The sequence below is a fragment of the Erpetoichthys calabaricus genome, chromosome 13, assembly GCF_900747795.2.
Source record: "Erpetoichthys calabaricus chromosome 13, fErpCal1.3, whole genome shotgun sequence".
Classification (NCBI taxonomy): Eukaryota; Metazoa; Chordata; class Cladistia; order Polypteriformes; family Polypteridae; genus Erpetoichthys; species Erpetoichthys calabaricus.
The window spans coordinates 98,761,947-98,785,017 of record NC_041406.2 but is presented as its reverse complement, the minus strand read 5'-3'; the positions used below and the strand labels follow the sequence as shown (position 1 = coordinate 98,785,017).

The 23,071-nt window shown below is 35.0% G+C and overlaps 1 protein-coding gene across 5 annotated transcripts in view; it reads right to left on the bottom strand.

Moving 5' to 3' along the window:
- LOC114663785 (intermembrane lipid transfer protein VPS13B-like) overlaps positions 1-23,071 on the bottom strand; it is a 908,960-nt gene that overhangs the window by 880,411 nt on the left and 5,478 nt on the right. The gene's annotated exons all lie outside the window — the stretch shown is intronic.

The window sequence follows — 23,071 nt, the reverse complement described above, 5'->3', positions numbered from 1 at the left end:
TATATAAATAAACATTTCACCCTTTAGTAAAGCAACATTGCATAATTTCCTCAAAGCCCTTACTACAACTCAGAATGCCAGGGGCCAAAGCTTATCCTTGTACCAATAAGCACAACACAAGAACGCACACTGGATGGCTCCAAGTTCATCGTATGGCCCACATACTCAAACACCCATACTCAGATTCACATTGAGGCTAATGCGTTTGCAATAAATATTAGGCATTTACCAACAAGAAAAAGATTTGTAAATTGCCTTTGAAAAAATTCAATTAGACAAGTAGAAGATGAGAAAAGAGAGAAAAAAAATTGTAGATATGAAAAATGTTGTTAATACAACAGACCGCTTTACAAAACATAATTCTCAATTCTTATGTTTTTACAGTTACAAATGTCAGGTAAGAGAAAAAAAAAGAGAATATAAAAGTAGCAATAACCAAATGACCAAATACTGAGAGAAACGCTCAAAATATTCCATCCATCCATTTTCCAACCCGCTGAATCCGAACACAGGGTCACGGGGGTCTGCTGGAGCCAATCCCAGCCAACACAGGGCACAAGGCAGGAACCAATCCCGGGCAGGGTGCCAACCCACCGCAGGACACACACAAACACACCCACACACCAAGCACACACTAGGGCCAATTTAGAATCGCCAATCCACCTAACCAGCATGTCTTTGGACTGTGGGAGGAAACCGGAGCACCCAGAGGAAACCCACGCAGACATGGGGAGAACAGGCAAACTCCACGCAGGTAGGACCCGGGAAGCGAACCCAGGTCCCCAGGTCTCCCAACTGCGAGGCAGCAGCGCTACCCACTGCGCCACCGTGCCGCCCCACTCAAAATATTCTCAATTTCACACCTTTCACACCTACTGGTTAATGTATAAACAGCTTTACAAATATTTAGAATACACATTAATACAATTACAGTATTAAGATTACATTAACATCCTATAATCTTAAAGATCTTTGAACCATGCTCCAATCAATAAGTAATAACAAGTAAACTTATAGTCATCACCACAATTATTAGAACCCCTAGAAAAGACAAGTAAAAAGGAATGGAAAAAAATCACCTTCTGTTGAATAATATTATGAGAAAAACTTTAACTGAAGTACATATATTCTGAGAAAAAACAATCTCTCAGCAAGACGAAAATGTTTAACAAAACCACATATGCCACAATTATTGACACCCATAGAAATTCTTATAAACAAAGTGTAACTGAAGCATTTTTACCATCTATATCTTACTTTTTTAAGATGATCAGTGTGAGCTGAATTTTTTAAGCGGCAATCCATGACTGTTGGTTAGGGCTGCAACTAATGATTCGACTAATCGTTCTTTTTTTTTTTCCCCTCGATTAGTCATGATTATTTCATGCCTGACTATTTTGATGCCTGCGACCAGTGGTTGCACATCCTGTTCTGGGCTCCAGTGCATGTCTTACCTCATCTGCTCATGTCTATCCACCTGTGAATGTCACCCTGATGTCTCTGCATTAACACACCTTCTATTGAAGGTTAACACAACTACAATTAATAATAATCAAATTAAAATAACCAGTGAAACATAAGAATTTGAAAATAATCAGATGTTTTATATTAATGTGACCATTACAATAAAAAAGAAACACATTAAACAATACAAACTAAAGTGCACATAGTCTTTAAGCAAAAAAAGTGCATTTAACTTAACCAAAAATGGCCACTGGTGTGTCTTAAAGTCCAAAAGTTTAAATAAAGCTTCAATTCAAATAAAACAAAACAATAATGTAGTTTATAAAAGATTCAGTTCATATATTCCTGATTGCAATGTAGGAATGTGAGCATTTCGACATGCTCTGGTGTGAGGCTGGCTCTCTTCTTTGAGACAATGTTCCCAGCTGCTGAGAAGAGACGCTCAGACGGAGTAAAGGTAGCAGGAATACACAAGAATGATTTTGCAGACAGAGAAAGATGTTTTTATCATCACACTCTGAAGGAAAAGTGTTGTAGTTTATCACATCATGTACTATATCATGCCAAAATAAAAAAATAACGGACTAAAATATGTAACAAGCTAATCACTGATATACACCAAAACACAAGTTACATAACGTTAATTAGAGATGGTTTACTATTCATATGAACTCAAATTATATATGAAAAAAGAAGAAAAAAAAACTAGGATGGCTCAGCTACTCCTATTCACTTGTTTATTATAGCTCCAAACACATTAGCAAACATAACTGAAATTATAATCACTTAACCCTTAAACCACCGTTTACCACTGCAATTTGCCAGCTCGCTGGAGCTTAGTATATTCGGAAAAGTACATTCGTTGAACGCCGCAACTGGCTAGAGTCGGTTTCCAGAGCAATTTAGGAGCACACCGAAGCTGAGTATATGAGGCGGCATACATTTGGTGATGTACATTCATTGAACTCCGCAACCGGCTAAAGTCGCGTCTCAGTGCAATTTGCCAGCACGCAGGGGGGCGAGTATATTCGACGACACACATTCATTGAATGCCGCAGCCGGCTATAGTCTCTTCACAAAGCAATTTGCCAGCACGCCGGAGCTGATCAGTCAGTGCTGTATACTCGTTGAGCAGCCAGCTCATGACCACTGGCACCTTGCAGCATCATTGTCACCGGCATTCAGCCACTGTACTAGACTGGCCTGCAGTGCTTATCTCTGTGTGCCTGCATGCAGCCAGTTCAAGCGCAGTTGGCTCGGTGATTTACTGAATTTCACCAATCACTTCAGTTGCACCTTGAACATATAATAATAGTTTATTCCAGTAGTTTTTTTTATAGTTTTTACAGTTCATTTGCAGTGTGTAAAATGATCAGTGTTCCAGTAATTGTGATGCTCTTAGCATGAAAAAAAAAATGTGTTCCATTAAAATTTCACATTTTCTTTGTGAATTGTGACATTTACTTAAAAAGTGCAGCTAAAAAGTATTTGGCGTCCAGGAGTGCATAAACCCCCAAGTATGAGTCAGTTTAAGGGTTAACTATCATTGTTGAAACCTTGATATACACATTATAGAAACATCAACATTAACATGTGACACTAACCTTACTCACTAAAACGTACCTCTCAACAGATGGCAGCATCACAGCTCCAGGATGCTTGTGTTTCAAATGCTCATGCATCGCGGTGGTGTTGTCGTAAAAAGAAAGCTCCGCTTTGCATAATCTGCATTCAACTTTTTTTCTTTTTTGGTGAAGTGCTCCCACACTTTAGAAAGTTTCTGTCTCAATTTTTTTCCCCATCTCCTTCCCCCTCCTCTATCCGACTCACCATTGCAACCACGTTTATTTTCCTCTACATTCTTCTTCTCCTCAGACATTCTTCTTGGTAGGACTGTGTGCAGTCTTCACAAACAAAAACAAACGATACTGCCCCCAGACGTTCATGTAGTGCATTGCAGTTACAAAAACCAATGAGGTTCTTTGTGACTGGAGCCTCTATTGAAGGTTCTGTTTATGACGCGTCAACAATAAAAAATCTGCGTCGACGATTTTTTGTACATTGACTAATCGTTGCAGCCCTACTGTTGGTTTCACTGGGGTATTAATATGAGATAACAGAGGCCAAATTCCCTTATTCATTCATCAATAGGGGAAAAATAAGAACAAAGAGAAATATGTGTTGACCTTCATTAAGTTAGTGAATGGCTATTAAAAATTGATTCTCAATTGAAAATGCTAAATTCTACAGTTGGGCCAACAATTAAAAAGTTCAAATCAATTGGAACTGTTACCAACTTGACAAGAAGAGGACCCAAATGTATTATGATCCTACGCACAATGAGTAGGATGGTCAAAGAGATTACACAAAAAAAAAAAAAATCACAAAAGATTATACTGGAGAAATTCAGAAAAAAGCAGCATCACTAAATCTCCAAAACTGCCATCAGACGCCACCTCCATGCCAACAGATTGTTTGATAGGCATGCCAGAAAAAAAGCTTTTCCTGTCATTTAACCACTAATGTAAGCTCCTGGAGTTTGCTATTGGAACTTTGATTAAAGCCATACCCTATGGTCAGACAAAACAAAAATTAAGTTTTTTGGCAAAAAACACTCAAGATAGTTTTGGCATAAAAATAAAGATGGGCATACCAAAAAGTACATGATCCACACAGTTAAGTATGGTGGACATTCTGTAATATTGTGGGTCTGTTTCTCCTCCAAAGGCCTTTAGAACCTTGCTAGGATATATGGCATCATGGACTCCATGAAATAAATTTAAATCTGGCCATCTCTGCCAAGAAATTAAAATTGGGTCATCATTGGATCTTCCAGTAGGAATAAAAAATCCAAAATATATGTCCAAATCAACACAAAAATGGTTGAAGGAATGTAAAATCAAGCTTCTGTCATGGCCGTCTCAGTTGTTGGACCTAAACCACACTGAAAACCTGTAGGGTGGAGCTGAAGAGGACCGTCCACAAGAGAGGACCTAGAATACTGGATGATCTAGAGAGATAGAGCAAGGAGGAATGGTCTCAGATTCCCTGCTCTATATTCCCCAACCATATAAGATGTTATAGGAGGGGACTTAGTGCTGTTTTATTGCCATATGGAGGTGGCAGAAATTGTGGCACGTGTGGTTTTCTTAAAAATAATTATTTCTTGATGAGGAATTATTTTTGTCAGCTCAGTTACTTCGAACAAATGTTGGATTTGTCTCTTTTTTTTCAGTGCGAGATTAATTCACCATAAGATTAATTTTTATAATCTTTTTTTTTATTCATCTGTACCAGGAGTGCCAATAATTGTGGAGGAGACTGCATATTATTGACAAATGTAGCTTCAGAACATATGTGACATAACATATTCTATCTTCAAAACCTAATATTCAAGGATAATGTATATGGCAGTTTTAGAACAGGGAATACTTAGTTCATAATCTCAGATTATAAATTAACACGAGATGCTTTTCATCTCATAGGGAGTTTGAATAACAATTTCTCTTTTTCTTAGTACTTAAACTAGATGTTTTCAGTGCTGCCAAGGCAATATAGGATCAGATGATTTACTCTAAATCTCCTGGAACACCACAGTTTTATCTTTACAGTTGCTTTGGCTTTGCTAAGGATAACTTGTGCAACAGTCAGTACAGCTAAAATGATCTCAGCAAAATAAGTCACTCGTTTTGTTTTTAACATTTCTATACTTACTGGTTTCTTGTCAAACCATGTGTTTCAGTTAAACCATTCCTTATACCTGCTTCTGTCTTATACATGTAAATTATACTACGCCTATACAAACACAATAGATGGCTAAGGAAGCAAAGAACTTTGAAACCATACATTGACCAGACTCAGTACTGTACTTCTTAAATATTGCTATCATAAAAAAAGGGATTACACAAGTAAATGGATATAGTACATACAAGAGTGATACCACCTTTAGAGATATTGTTTAAAGGACATGTTCTGCCCATCATCCCCCAAAAACTAACTAGATTAACTAGGCCATAAAATGAATGAATGGATGATATACACGAATAGGTATACATTTGTTTTGGTAACTGTTTACAGTAATCCCTCCTCCATCGCGGGGGTTGCGTTCCAGAGCCACCCGCGAAATAAGAAAATCCGCGAAGTAGAAACCATATGTTTATATGGTTATTTTTATATTGTCATGCTTGGGTCACAGATTTGCGCAGAAACACAGGAGGTTGTAGAGAGACAGGAACGTTATTCAAACACTGCAAACAAACATTTGTCTCTTTTTCAAAAGTTTAAACTGTGCTCCATGACAAGACAGAGATGACAGTTCTGTCTCACAATTAAAAGAATGAAGAGAGTAAAGCAAACAAATCAATAGGGCTGTTTGGTTTTTAAGTATGCGAAGCAGCGCCGGTACAAAGCTGTTGAAGGCGGCAGCTCACACCCCCTCCGTCAGGAGCAGGAGAGAGAGAGAGAGAGAGAGAGAGAGAGAGAGAGAGAGAGAGAGAGAGAGAGAGAGAGAGAGAGAGAGAGAGATCAATACGTGCCCTTTGAGCTTTTAAGTATGCGAAGCACCGTGCAGCATACTTAAAAGCTGCACACAGAAGGTAGCAACGTGAAGATAATCTTTCAGCATTTTTAGACGAGCGTCCGTATCGTCTAGATGTGCGAACAGACCCCCTGCTCACACCCCCTACGTCAGGATCACAGATAGTCAGCGCAAGACAGAGAGAAAGAAAAGTAAGTTGGGTAGCTTCTCAGCCTTCTGCCAATAGCGTCCCTTGTATGAAATCAACTGGGCAAACCAACTGAGGAAGCATGTACCAGAAATTAAAAGACCCATTGTCCTCAGAAATCCGCGAACCAGCAAAAAAATCCGCGATATATATTTAAATATGCTTACATATAAAATCCGCGATAGAGTGAAGCCGCGAAAGGCGAAGCGCGATATAGCGAGGGATCACTGTATTCTAATAATTAAACTACAAATAATTTAAACTCACATTATGTTGCAAATCTAAAGTAATGAAAGAGAATCTCATCAGATAAATATATTTACGCAGAACATGGTTAAGAACCATGTTTTATCAGATCCATTTTCTATTTTATTTATTTATTTATTTATTTTTTAAGTTAAAAGGTTAAAAAGCAAATCTTTTATTTACTAGGGTTTGTAACAGTTTCAAAAATAAGTCTAAACCAAATCCAGAAAGAAGGTCCTATGAATCAATGCCAAACCAACAAGTATTAAAACACCTCCCACAATCATCTCATGGCTATACACCAATCAGATATAAAACATCAGGATACAAAAAACACACACTTCAGGAACACTCATCGATTCCTCATTTGCCAAAAAAATGTAAAAGCTTCAACAGCAAATCCTTTCTTTTTCTGATTTGAGCAACCCTTTTAAAAAGCAATTACTTTATATTGCAAGTGTTTAATAAATTCGTTCTCATTTACTCTCTTATCTCACCTTTTTGTAACATCTAGTGCTATTTAGATGGCAATTATAATATCCACAGCCTGATAATAAATTAGTTAATCATTAAGTAGAGTTTTTTTGGGGATGAGGGTGTTCGGTTGCACACTTGCAGTACAGCAGCCCTTTGACTGCATAAAAACCCACAGTAATTTAGTCCTTTCATATGTGTCATAATGCAAGAGAACAGATGACAAAACATTTCTTCATACACAATATTTCAGTTTTTGTAGCAACAGAAGCCGCTGGACTTGATGACAGTACCCTGCTGTGGGTAATAATAATAATAATTCATTACATTTATATAGCGCTTTTCTCAGTACTCAAAGCGCTATCCACACAGGGAGGAAACCGGGAAGCGAACCCACAATCTTCCACAGTCTCCGGGTAAACAGTTTTTAAGTTTTATAGGGCTCAAGAAGTAGAATATTAAACTATCAGCCTATGTACTACCTACCTACAGTAAGTGAATGTAAAAATAATTATTTTTTTTTTTTTAGCATAGTACTCATAGCCACTTCTAAAATGCTAAGTAATTATCAGACAAAAGAAACGTCATGTCAACAAGTCTGTTGGACCAAGTTAGTATGGCTGTTTTTTTTTCCCCATTTCTGTATTATTTATAACATGATGCCAAAATTAATCCTCCAAAATATAAAACATGGAACAGCTTTATTTTCGTGCTATGTATTAGCAAAAGAAAATTTTAAGCTTTAGTCATGCATTTTCCATTAGGAAACCTTATATTATCACTGTAAAGGTAGTACACAATATCATTCAGTCAACTCATAGGTAGGAAAGAATATATTAAAGAAACATGGTCCTAACTTTTTCTTCAGAAATCCACAAATCAATGTGGCTACAATTAAAATGTACATGATTTAGTGATATTTTATACTTTAAAATTCAAGAAAGTGTTTAAAATAAATAGTTATTCTATTGGTTATCATTGCTTATATAACTACTATTGGCCAAGAAGTTTGAAGACTAGGTTGCCTATGTAAAATAATATTCACAAACACTGGGCTATTTTTTGGCCTACTTCACAGTTACTGATACAGTATTGGCCGTGAAAGACCACAGGAGCTATAGGCTTACAATGCAACCAATTATTTAATAATACGTTCAATCCTGGTTTTAAGTTAACTCTTCGCTTATTTCTATAGCCCAATTCTATAAACAGAATGTACCTCAAAGTGCTTTCACTCCAAGCATCTCTCAGGCTCAGAATTCTATGTGAATATGGCTAATCAAGAGTAGTAATTAGGTTAGCTATGGACTGTTAAGCTCAGATAATGCTAAGGTCAGTATTCTGCTGCCATCTTGGAGATTAAATAACATTACATTTCAAAATCATCACAAATTTTTCTATGTGTTCTGCCACTCTACGACAACATTGTCATATAAATGAAAAATTGTAAAGAAAGATTAAGAAAAAAAAACTGAAACTTAACAGTTGTATCAAGCAATAGTGATGACAATTTGAATTGATCATCAGACATTGACACGGACAGTAAAACCAATGCATTCAGCACTGTAGTACTGAACCACTGTGATGTTCCTGGAGAAATCACTACCTGCGATTAGGTAGAAGAAGAAAGATGTTAGCCCCCTATGAACAGTTCATACTGCCGCAACTGTTAATGCTCTATTCAGGGGGAAAAGTCACTAAGCCTTGCACTGTGGTAGCCTACAATTACACAATGGGTACATCATTTGTGTGGGGCAGGCACTGATATTTTACTCATTCATGCACAAGCAACAGAAAGAATAAGAAAAAAAACTGTCCTAATTGCATCGGTGAATGCTTCAAAACATAACACACAAATGGCATGTACTAAATTTGCATCAGTAATTACAGCAGTGAACACTAGACATACTGTTCCTACTATATTTATATATAATTTCAGAATTGTTTAAAGTGCAATGAAGCTTCAAGATCAAGAATGTATGGTGTTGACAGCCACCAAAATTAAACAACCACAAGAATAAGAACGTTTTAGGAATTAAGCTTGTATCCTATTTTGATTAAAGTAATGTGAGCAACATTTGTTTTTCATTTTCCTTGTCTAGGTTAATAGGTGATTCTAAATTAGCTGTTGGGTGTGTATGCATGAGTGAGCCTTGTGAGGAGCTAGCACCCAGTCCAGAGTTATTTTCTGCCTTGAACCTAAAGTGTTCATGGTGGTGCTTACAGGACAGAGCAGAGTAAGGGCCGGTTTATACTTCACGCTCAGAATATGTATGTGCACACATCATGGCTGCCATGCGTTCCCAGCATTCATTTGATGCTTCTTCTTTGCACGTCTTTAGAAATTTACATGACGGAGTACCAGTAAAAAGTCAGGGGTGCAGTGTGATCAAGTCAGAATGTGACATCATACTCTGTTTACTATCAACATGTGACAGAAAGCCGCTTTGCAGATCCTACAGGATCAATCCGCGTGCTTTGATGTTTAATGAATGGTTCAATGTGGTGAGGCAAAATGTGCTTTTATATTCAAGCGTCGCATATTCCCCAACGTAATGACACGATACAGTTAAAAGATTTCATATACCATCTCCTGTGCCATCTTTTTTTTTTTTTTTGCACCTTCACAACAATATCAGAATATGAAGCCTATTTGAGCCACAAAGAAAAAAATTAGGGACACAGTGAAAATGTCTATTTTGTGATTAAAAGTGGACATTCTGTCTTTAATCTCGATATGTCCACTTCAACCTCAACTTTATTTTATCATTAAAGTAGACCGTAGTAAACATCATCTTAAAGTCAACCCAGTTGTCAATTGCTACGTGCTTCTGGAGCTTCCTCCTGAACTGACAGCAGCAGCAAGCAGCAAGTGTGAAACAGCTGGAATGAGGATCAGCACCTACAAGAATGAGGTCATGGCTTTTTCTTTTGGAAAATACTGGAATGCTCTCTCAAGGAGACTGGATGTAAGTACCTTCAGTTGAATAGTTCAGGTATTTCATGATCTTGTTCATGAGTGACGGAAAAAGAGAACATGAAATTGACAAGCAGACTGGAGTGGAAGCAGCTGTTTTGCAGGCACTGTATCAGTCTGTGGTGGTGAAGCAGGAGCTGACTCTAAAGAAAAAGCTCTCTGTTTACCAGTCAATCTACATTCCTGACATCACCTATGGTCATGAGATGTGTGTAATAACCATAAGAATGAAATCACAAGTACAGGTAGCAGAAATCAGGTTTTTTGCAGGGTGGATTGTTTGACACTCCATGATAGGGTGAGGAGCACAGCGATTTGAGAGAGCCTCAGAGTAGAGTAACTGCTGCCTTAGATCGAGAACAGCCAGTTGAGGTGATTTGGGTATGTCGTAAGAATGCCCCCCAGGTGGTTCCCCCTGTATGTGCTACAAGTCACACTGGGTGGAAAACTTGCGGTAGACCCAGAACACAATGGAGGGATTATATCTCTTGGCTGGCTTGGAAATGCATGGGAATTCCGCAGGAAGATCTGGAATCTGTAGCTAAGGACAGGGAAGTCTAGGCTGACCATCTTGGCTGCCTCTACCTCAACCATCACCAGGAAAAGCAAATGGAAAGATTATTGTGAAGACGTTATAAAAAAATTAATACTTTTATCATATTTTACAGAAACAAAATAATGAAAAAATTAGTACAGTGAATGAACAAAATAAGGTAACTAAATATTTCAAAACATAACAAAACACATGAAATTTTATAAACCAGAACAACCAATGAATATTTCAAAACATAACAAAACACATGAAATTTTATAAACCAGAACAACCAATCAGTCAATCTTATCTAACTGCCTGCTGCAGTACTCCATTCACATGTATTTTCAAAACCTTCAGTTTCAATGCTACATGATTTGTCAGTTTGCACCAAATTCCTGCAACTCTTTATATGAAAAATTATGTGCAGGTTTCTATACTGAAAATGTTTAGAAATGTCTAGCCAGTGGTTTCTGAATATCTTAGTGTCCAGACTAATATTACTGAAATTGTGTGAGGAAACCTTGAACACTTAAGCACACATACGGAGATGAAAGAATGCTGATCTTAAAAAAAGTTTTACAAAAAGAGAAGAAAAGGTTACAAAATCAGAAAGAATGTTAGATGGCTACAGTAAAACATGATGTTATACTATGTGCTAAAAGAGGTGTTGCTAAGTAACAAATAAATGACAGGGTGAGTCTGTAAAAATACAAATAAAATACAACTAGGCACTAAGTTTGTTAAAACAAGTAATGATGAAACTATGTAGCTTCTGAATCAGTTTTGATCACTTACAAGATATAAAAAATGTACACTTTGAACACTGTTGCCTAAGTTTGTGCATGCAATAGTATGTTACTGATAACTAACACATAATGTGATTTCTATACTGTTTGCTGCAATATAAAATGAAAACAGAACATCTGAAAACATTTATTCAAAACAATAGCCAAAAGCAAGCATTTCCATTTCTACACTGCAAAATGCCTCATTACGTACCATTTTAGGTAATTATATTGTCAACGACTCCTGTAATCTCCAACTAGAGCTGAAAGTGTAAAGATTTCCAGTCTTACTTAGACCACAAAAAAGCAATTTCTAAAGAAAAAGAAACAAAAACCTAAGAAACTATGCCAGAGGTGGGTTCCAAGCACTCTCACTAACTTGCCCAATTTGAGCAGGCATTTCCCTCAATGATCAAGCATAATTCTTGACAAAATTATCTGTTCTAAGGTTAATTACTTCAGAGACTAAGGGAAAATACTTGCTGATGTCTAGAACAACTTCTGTAAAGCAGAGTAGCTTCCTGAATTGCAAAAGCTAAAGGGAGGGGTCTGTCCAAAGCAAAGTAAAACAATGACTGCTTAAGTCCATACATTTTGTATTTTAAATCTTTATAAACTGTCCTCTCGTTCTGTATTATACTCGTATCATCACTCACTTTATATTTGCTGCATAAATACCCAAAAACAAGCAAAAGAACTCAAGCAAAAGAACTAGGGAAGACATGATAATAAAACAAAGCAGAGAATGAGGAAAAACAGAAGACTAAAGAATGACAAAAAGAGGGAATAAAGAATTCAGTGAAAGTGAGCAAAAATTATGAGGTCAAATTAGAACATTGTAAGCAGGAGACATGACTATGGATATCCATCAGGCAAAATATTGTACATCGGGACAAATGTAGCAAGTGAATAAAAAATTTAAGTTTCTAGATATTTTATTATTCTGTGCATACTGTATAAAATGTGTACGGTAATTCCTACATTACTAAAATTGTTGGCAGAATTTTTATTCTTTGTTGGTTGCCTTAATGCAGTTGTATATGGTTTCTAGTAGGTAGCAAACGTATTTGTTTAGATATTGTAAATATTTTTGTTACACATTTGAGTACATTCAGACGTCATCTACTGATCTTTTGTATGGTTTTATATTTTCGCTATAGTCTTCTATAATAACTTTTCACCCTTAATATCTATTTATTTTTTTGCAATAAATACTGTATTAAAATTAAACTATATTGACTAAATGTACTGGTATGAATACACTCTTTAATACTTTGCACACTGACAGGTGAAATGAAGAGCCAGAGGGAAATGATGCTTGCTGCTAAATACTAAGTAACTACGACCTCAGATATCAAAACTGGTTTCTTCTGAAGGTTACAATACAGTAATCCCTCGCTATATCGCGCTTCGCCTTTCGCGGCTTCACTCCATCGCGGATTTTATATGTAAGCATATTTAAATATATATCGCGGATTTTTTGCTGGTTCGCGGATTTCTGCGGACAATGGGTCTTTTAATTTCTGCTACATGCTTCCTCAGTTGGTTTGCCCAGTTGATTTCATACAAGGGACGCTATTGGCAGATGGCTGAGAAGCTACCCAACTTACTTTTCTCTCTCTCTCTCTTGCGCTGACTTTCTCTGATCCCGACGTAGGGGGATTGAGCAGGGGGGCTGTTCGCACACCTAGACGATACGGACGCTCGTCTAAAAATGCTGAAAGATTATCTTCACGTTGCTACCTTCTGTGCAGCTGCTTCCTGAAGCGACATGCTGCACAGTGCTTCGCATACTTAAAAGCTCGAAGGGCACATATTGATTTTTGCTTGCTTGTTTTTCTCTGTCTCTCTCTCTCTCTCTCTCTGCTCCTGACGGAGGGGGTGTGAGCTGCCGCTTTCAACAGCTTTGTGCCACTGTGCTTCGCATACTTAAAAGCCACACAGCCCTATTGATTTGTTTGCTTTTCTCTATCTCTCTGACATGATCTGCTCCTGATGCGCACTCCTTTGAAGAGGAAGATATGTTTGCATTCTTTTAATTGTGAGACGGAACTGTCATCTCTGTCTTGTCATGGAGCACAGTTTAAACTTTTGAAAAAGAGACAAATGTTTGTTTGCAGTGTTTGAATAACGTTCCTGTCTCTCTACAACCTCCTGTGTTTCTGCGCAAATCTGTGACCCAAGCATGACAATATAAAAATAACCATATAAACATATGGTTTCTACTTTGCGGATTTTCTTATTTCGCGGGTGGCTCTGGAACGCAACCCCCGCGATGGAGGAGGGATTACTGTAGAGTCAAAATAAAGTATGCACTCTCTTAGAAAACAGCACATTTAAGCAAGATAGTGTGTAATAGTATAAACCCCAGCACTGATGGCACTCTCCAGAAAAAATGATATGTAGCCTGAGTGATCCAAATACAGTAGACTAGTAATTCAGGAACACTCAGTGATGCATGATGAAGTATTAACCTTAAGCACTTTCAACCCACATCTGTATACATTGTTCAATTATAGCCCAAAACAAACAACCCAAAACAGCAGGAAACAAATGGGTCAGAACAGAGTGAATGGGGCCAGGGCATGGCTACACATTCAGAATACAAATTGCTACAGATTTCATGATTGTTGTGATTTTATTTCTTATTGAAGTGGACTCTCTAAAGCTTATAAGTCCTTCATAAAGACCAGGAAACTAGATTCTTACAAAACCCTGCTTGCGCTACAAGATACTTAAATGAACAAAAGAAAGAACAAGAAATGGATGTTCACCTCATAGAATAGTGCAGTAAATTTAGCAAGAAACAGGATGGTTGAAGTAGATCTGAGGAAAATGATTTGAAAATATTAACAGCCTAAAACAAGTACAAATTAATTAATCTGACAACTAGTTCAACTGTCTTGACAGATTTAACTTTTTAAGACAGCAGGAAAAAAAATTGATCTTTATATTAAAAAAAAAAAAAAAAAAAAAACGGAACCTGCAGCTTGGCATTTCCTCTCTAAGCGCTTGTATTTTCTTTGATTTTACTAAGTTGGTCCTTCTTAAGAGGTTTCATAATGTCAGTCAATAATTCATTTTATTTAAAAAAAATTAATTATGCAAAAAATACTGTTCATACTCTGGCTTGAAGGCCAAATAAACCTCAGAGGTCTACAAATGTTACATCCGTTTGTCACAGCCTCTGTGCGGCTAGCTGCACTCATTTGAATTCTTACTGCTATAACTTCACTTGTAAGCCTGGCCTCAATCCAAATTGTGTCCCTTGGGCTATGCATACCACTGAATAATTTGTTCAAATGTCATTTGCAATTTTCCAAACTCTTTTCTTAACCAAGAATCTCACAAAACATCTGTAACAAATACTTGTTTTCAGAGTACATTATATTGGTGACTTCTGACCTTTTGCTGTACACAAAAAAAAATCAAGTTAAAATTTCCATAAAGTAAGAAATATGATCATTCCAGCAGTAGCCATCTGCACAGTATGAAATGTAGCATTGGTTCTAGACCATTCTAACTCATGTGTTACAAATCTATTGCTGCAGCCTGCATAATTAGCTGTAATTGACTTCTCCTAAAATGTGTTTCTTATGGGACATCTGGCCTTGAAACTTCCACCTTCTCATTGAAAGCTGTATTTAATTCTGTTTTTTATTTAAAAGACTGTATGGGTGGCATAGGTAAAACCAGAATCTTCTGCGTAAATAAACTAAAAAAGCACATTGCAGATCACTTCCTTTGACAAAAAAATTAAATCAAACAGAAATTAAATATAAATATTTTTCTTCCAATAATTGTTTTCAGATTTGCACATATCCAATCCTTTCATCATCTTTACGGTAGACCACATACAGGCACTCTGCTAGGACAGGTAACTGTTGTTCCCAGATTCTTATCAAGCTGTTAAATAAAATCTCATTAAAAGAATGTCCCAAATTTGTATTAATTTCAGGGAGAGCAAACTTCTTACAGTTTGCTTGTACTCTACTTTTATTTTTTTTTTAATTACATATATGCAAAACCTACAAAAAACGGAACTAAAGATATATCTTATATTGATTTTTCTGAGTCTATATAGTGGTATAATACATTTAAATAAACGGAATATGAGGAGAAATCAAGTGTGATACTATTCCCTTCAGTTTATTTCCGCTATCTCAACCATTTCTATTTGGTTCTTTGAAATTGTAAAGAGAATATTTCATGAAAAATGTAATCGAATCTAGGCCTTAAAAGTCATCACCACCAAGTGCTGTTCCAAAGTAGCAAAAAGGATGTTTGCAGTAAAAGGGCTCTTTAATCCTTTCCGCAGTTGTTGCTGGAAAACAACAAGACAAAATCAGGATTTGAAAAATAGTATAACAGATTAGTAAACTAATGAACAAACCTGACATAACACATCTCATAAACATGGCAGCCTGTTCTTAGTCAACCATTGTGGTTTAAATGGAGCATGATTAATTAGGAGAACTGATTCTGAATTCCTAAGAATTCCACTTTGGTTCTAAGGTCAGAAGAGTAACTTATTTTAGAACTGGTTAGTATTGAAAGAAAGAGAGAATGACATGGATCATGTAATGAATAAGTGAAAAAATATGATTAACACAAGGTGAATGCTGGTGAGCAGAAACTAGGAACTTATTCATACTTTCCATATTAGGCTAGTTCACATTTACACCAATTTTTATAACATGCCTCAAAGTCAGCAATTTTCAAAGAATGATTGGGTAAATACATTTGACAGCACAGGACTACCTAGGCTGTGTTTTCAATGGCACTGAAGTGCAATTTCACAAACCATTTATGAGAAGCTGTCAAGAGTCTGTGTAATAAAATTCATACTTTAGCTGGATGAATGTTCTTTAATCTTAGCAGGCTCACACACAAGGTGAGTTTTTAAATTGATTTGAATTATATCAAATTCTGCTAAATCAAAACAGACAGACAACCTGATGGCTTTCAATCTGAACTTAGCACAGGCTTTTAACAATTCCTGCAATTATATAAGAGCAATATACTTCCCATGATCACAGCAATGCAAATATAAAATATTTGCATTTTCTTTTAAGAGAAATATAGGGATTGTGCAAAATGGTCTTCCAAGAGACAGCAAACAGTGATAAGGGCAGAAATAATACAGGTCAGAAGAAAAAACAACAGTGAAGCCTTTCCTTTGTCAATTTCAGAAAACAGTCCTATCTTGTAAGTATAACAAATATTCATCAAAACTCGACATCAAATCACAGTCTATAGCTCATAACCTGTAAGACAAGAACTATAATCTTTTTCTAAGAATACCAAGTTAATTCTAATACTAGGAAGATATGCACCTCGTTGTCAACTTGTATATGGTTGGGTTTGAAACGTAATTGACACGACTTCCAGGTGACATGGCCAAGCAACCTGCAACCATATTCTTAGCTAACACACACAAAATTGCTCGCATCCAAAGCAAAAACCAAATGGCATTACAGTAAATCCAAAAGGAATGTTATAAATGGTATTATCAATAATAAAAAAACATATTTAAAATCCATGACTTAAAAATATAGATATTACATTTAAACAATAGAGAAATTTCTGAAACCATTAAAAAGATTAACAAATTCCTGAATTCACAACATAAATGAGCAAAAAAGCAAGAGGTTTAAACTAAATGTTTATTATTGAATTGGGCTAGAAGGTAATTGGGCATGCTAGGCTATGATTTGATGAGTTAATTTATATTATACTTAGTACAAAACTTTGCAGAATCACTTACTCTCCTAAAAAAGGCACTTTGTAGAATCACTTGCTCTCCTAAAAAAGGAAAAGAGCATATTTAAAAACCTTAACCACCCTGCACAGCCCTGTTTCTAACTCGTTTTATCTGGCAAATGGTGTAATACAATTAGCACTCAAGCCAGTAGAATAAAAAACATTTGCAATCCACAGACACTAAATGCTATTAAGAGTTGCTTTTCTTTTTCAGCCTTCTTAGTTTTTTATATTTTTTGCAATTTCTTCCTGCTTCTTTGCTTTTTCTGTGTAAACATTTCTATGTTACTTGTAATTTTTTCCTGGACTGTTTCCCTGTAATTATGTGTTTAGGACTCTCAGGTTATACATTTCACTTGTTGCCTCAGGTCTCTGCTGAGGCATCAGCTAACTTTCTTCTCTTGTTATTTCAGCTCTCTTTCTGGGATTCCCATTTTCAGGTTTCTGCTTTTCTTTAAATCTTTTTTTCATTTGTATTCTCTGGTTCTGACTCTTGCTTCAGTATTAGGAATTTTGGATTTTAGATTTAGGCCACTCATTAGTCAATTGCTAATTTTGTTTATATCCCTTTGGAGGAATTTTGGCTTTTATTTTTAATTTTCTTAACTTACTTGTATCTTTTTTAAAATGTTATCTTTAACTTTAAAAAGGTCAAAATATACAAAACTGCAAATTTATTAAAAATAAAAAAATCACACACACAAGGAGGATAAACAAAGGGATTATACAAAATAATAAATAAATAGGACAAAAGAACAAAATTTTATTTATATTTGGCAGTCAGGAGTTGTTTAATGAGACACACTTGACTGATTCTTAGGAGAAATGGTTGCTATGTTCTTTTGAGGTTTGTGCTTTGCAGTATGTGACATCATCTAATTTAAAGTCAAATAGAACATACAGAGATAATCTGACCACAAGCAGTTTAAGGAATACTGTAGGTTGTTGATGTTGCCTGTCTAGTGATTTTACAGTTTTCCCCTTCCTGTTACAATGTCTATTTTGTTTTTACAGTGTAACAAACCATGCCCCTGTCTTGTCTTCTGTCATTCACATATAAAAGACCGCTAATGCAAACATTATCTTGCTGTCCAGAACAGTTATATTTTTGGAATGATCTAAAGAGGCACTACAAGCTTAATCAAGATGGTCAGGTATTTTGGTGACTGCTTAGTTAGCTTACCCCTAGCTTCTTAGAGAAATTTTACATACATCTATCTGCCCAGGATGCAAGTCACTCCCTAGTTTGCAGATTTCCTCCATCTATAGCTCTCACAGGACATTCAGTACAGTAACAGGGTTTACCAATACACCATAGTAGTGTGCCACTAATACTGCATGATGCCCTTCATATTTGCTTCCTAGTACCTTGCTGGCCATGCTCATACCGTGTGCCATTCTTTTCTCCCTACATTTGCCCTGTTCACCTGGACCAATGCAGGAACATGTTCACCAATAAACAAATATTGTATAAACAAATAATGATTATGAATGAACTTAAAATGAAATACAACAATAGAGTCATAGTCATGGTAAGCTAAAAGTAAGGAAAATACAAGGAAATTGTTCACCATAATATTGTTAGCAATACTACCAGATATTTTATACCCTGAACTACTACCAGATATTTTTTACCTTTCTTCATAATTCTAAAAGGGGATAATATTCTTTTTCAATAATTACATATAGAAATATGCAAGTTGATTTGTGTAAGCGCAAAAAAAAATATTTTATTTTCTAGTTAATCTCTCTTCTCAGCTATTCTAGTTTTACTGGAAGTAGTTCTTTTAAATTACTTAAAAGACGCTCTGTATTCTTTTTAAAGTGTTGAAAATCTTCACATTACATTTGCTTCCATACTTCAAAGGCCTACCTTAAATCAAAGTACCAGTAACTTTAGTACTTTAAAAGTTGTTTGACCTCATATTTATAAGTAAATTCTTGAAGGAGTAATTTTACTTTTGTTTTTTAAAACAAAAGTACTTTTTCCTTGAAGAACTGATTTGGACAATTCTTACCCATAATAACAGAAGAATATTTCAAGATACTATTTTTGGTGTGTAGTAACCTTACTGCTCACAAAGGGAACTGCAAAACTCAAAGTTAAAATACTTTTGACATTAACTAGCCATTTGCTTAAATTTACTGCAGGTTAAAGTAAAAAGTGACAAAAGAACATACTAGTTATTTGATTCTTACATTTTTTTATTACACTGGATGCCTTGAACTGTCACATTACGATGAAAAAATTGTGAGCTGTCACAGACAGTGAAATTATATGATTTATGTATTACATTGACTGGTATGCAAGATGTAGAACATACACAGTTTTCTTTATCGTTGTCAAATTGTATTTATTTTTTTATTTTTATTTTTTTATTTATTTATTTTATTGTAATCATTCCATACAAATAGATCAATTTATACAAAAAAGGACTGAGGACAAATCAAACCCCACCCTTCTGAAGGAGAGCCTGGCCAAAGGAGAATTGCTAAGGGCTTTTTAATAGGGCAAAAATAAACAAGGAAAATATATATATATATATATATATATATATATATATATATATAAATAAATGGAGAAGGAAAAGAAATGCGGAAATAATTATTTCTTCTTATTCTAAAATATTATTGATTAGATCCTGCCAGGTTTTGAAAAAAATTCTGTACAGATCCTCTAACTGAGAATTTGATTTTTTCCAATTTCAAATAATATAAAACATCGGTTTCCCACTGACTTATCAGAGGAGAGTTAGGATTCTTCCAATTTAACAAAATAAGTCTGCCAAAAGTGTAGTGAATGCAATCACAGTTTGCTTGTCCTTCTCCACTTCAAGTCCATCTGGAAGAACACCAAACACAGCTGTTAGTGTGTTAGGAGGGATTGTGATACAAAGGCTGCCTGAAAGGCACTTAAAAATTTTGGTCCAAAATGATGTTAATTTGGTGCATGCCCAAAACATGTGACCCAGTGAGGCAGGAGCTTGGTTGCAGCATTCGCAGGTTGGATCTTGCCCTGGAAACATTTTGGACAGTTTTAAGCGAGACAGATGAGCTCGATATATAATTTTTAGTTGAATAATTCTATGCTTTGAGCATATGGAGCTCGAGTGAATTCTCTGCAATGCTACCTTCCACTCCTTTTCTGATATATTAATTAAGAGATCTTTTTCCCATTGTCCTCTTGGATCTTTGAAAGGAAGGGACTCTAACAAAATTTTATATAATTTATATAAATTTTATATAATGCGGAAATGGTGTTTAATTCCTCGAAATTGAGCAGTATTTTTTCCAGCATGGTGGAGGGTAAGAGATGAGGAAAATCGGGCAGTTTCTGTTTAACAAAGTTTCTAATTTGAAGATAGTGAAAGAAATGTGTAGCTGGGAGGTTGAATTTGGAACGTAATTGTTCAAAGGATGCAAAGATATTGTCTATATAAAGATCTCTGAGCAATTTAATCCCATATCTTTTCCAGGTATTAAAAAACTGGATATGTTTGCGAGGGTTGAAAGAGGTGGTTCTCTTGCAGGGGTGCCACAGATAAAAGATTTTCCATCTTAAATTGCTTTCTAAATTGGTTCCATATTCTGAGTGAGTAAAGCACAATTGGGTTATTAGTATATTTGTGATAACTTGCATTTATTGAAAGTGCAGAGCAAGGAGAAAGAAGTACTACAGGATTTTACTTCTATTGCGGACCAAGCCTGTGTATGTTCATTTATTTGTGTCCAGGTTTTTATGGCTTGTATGTTTGCTGCCCAGTAATAAAACTGAAAATTAGGTAAAGCCATGCCACCTTCTGCCTGAGGTCTTTGTAGGGTCGCTCTTCGGATACGTGAGTGTTTTGAGTTCCAAATAAGTGAGGTTATAGTTGAATCTAATTGCTTAAAAAATGATTTATTGATATATACTGGAATGTTTTGAAATAAAAAAAAGAAGTTTAGGAAGGATATTCATCTTAACAGTGTTAATTATTCCGGCTAGATTGAGATGAAGGGTTGACCATCTATGCAAGTCTTGTTTAATTTTTTCCATACAGACAGCAAAATTTTGTTGATAAAGAGCTTTATGTTTACTTGTGATATTTACCCCTAGGTATTTAAACTGATCTGCTATGGTAAAAGGTTGGGTGTCCAATCTAATATTATATATGCTTGTGAATTCACTGGAAAGAGTATACTTTTATTCAGATTAATTCTGAGACCGGATATCTTTTGAAATTCTGTAAGTGCTATTAAAACTGCAGGCACAGTGTTTTCTGGGTCTGATATATATAAAACCATATCATCTGCATATAGAGAAATTTTCTGAAAAACCGTGTATTTAAATTTGCAAAATATTGTATGTTGGGACAGTTTGATGAGTTAAAAACTAAATAAACGTGACAAAATTTAAATGTTAATTGCTGAAAAACTAAACCTAAATAAAAACCCAAGTACAAAATGAAAAGCTAAATAAAAACTAGAACTATAAAATGGTGAAAAGCTAAAACTAAATACTAACAAAATCTATAAAATATCTTAAAACTAGGAAAAAAACATCTTTGAATTTTATGCAAAATGATCTGTATTTATACATTTATATATGCATCTATAAATAAAAGCAGTGACATATATTTCCAGCCCCTAGACGAATAGAATGTGATTCAATTAAATATATTTAAAAAATTTGTATATATGTCTTTAACCGAGTATGCAATTAAAAAGGGATATATTGAATCTATGGGTGAGTGCTCCATGATAAACTTGTATCCCAGCCATTTTCTGCCTTGCACTTAAAACTTATATGTACATTCCTGCTAACGTCTAATAGCCAAATCAGCCTCAGAATAAGGAAGGATAGAGGGTACTTACAATACATTTCTCTAAAACTTAGAACTGGTCCCCCCTGAATCTACATGTTATAATGTTTTACTTGTACTCAAAATTTCAATAATGCTTTCTAAAATGTAACTTCTAAAATTTTCCTTTGATTGTACATTAACACAAAGTATGCCTTCTAATGACTTTTTTATATATGTTTCTGACAACAATTTAACTAGTGATGTGCAGCATGCAAAAGGCAAAGAACACATTCTCAGTGTCAACTGTAAGTGACTATACAATTTTTTTATTTGTCTCTTAGTAAGCAATAGTTAACAGATTATTATAAATATATGTCAACTGACATCATGAAGAAAAATTAATTTACTTACTACTACATTACTACTACATAATTGGTGACAAAACACAATTTCTTAGACATTAATTTTCAACATATCTGTAAAAGAAATGGAATGATTTGTGTATAAACTTAGTGACTGCAAAATATAGCCATAATTCAAACTGATTAATTTTAATTTTGCTCAAAAGAAGTCTACTTCACTTACACTAAACAGAAAATGTAGATAAATTATAAATTACTGTATGTGCTACTAGGTATACAATAAAATAAGTAAATTAATTTTAAAGTTGCAATTAATTTTTGACTTCATGAAATACATTAATTTTCCAAGGAAATTTGTGTCAAGTGAAGCATAATTTATAGATTAAAAAAAGATATTTTACCCAGCAACGTACATTGAAGATTAATTGCTGCATCTTGAACAAAATTCAACTGCAGCTTGCTCTTCAGTGTTAAATAAAGAAAATTCTATATTTCCCCTTTGTTGGTCCATTCCTCTGTGCCCCAAAACTCTTAGTTTTTATGAACCTATAAACCACTCATTTTTTTTCCTGAATCACTGTCCAAAAAAAAAAAAAAAAAACTCAATTTTCTGCTTGGAGTTTATTCTGAAATTCTTGACTATTTAAAATGGTTTCTCATGTGATTTTGTATTTTCACAAACATAAATGTTAGTTAAAAAATAATACTTTAAGATTACATTTTCAAGTATTTTACCAGAATTGTGAGACATGGTTTAATATTTTAATATTTTCAAATTAAAACATTTAAAATCCTACTATTTATATAGTGATGATCAGATAAACACAGGACTGATGTAATTACTACAGATAGAAATAAAAATGTGCATAATTTCTTCTATGAGTTGTGTTGATTCCAAACAGGCTAAGATGCAGATTTTCAGAAAAGTGGTTGATAATTAAAACATACAATTGTGTA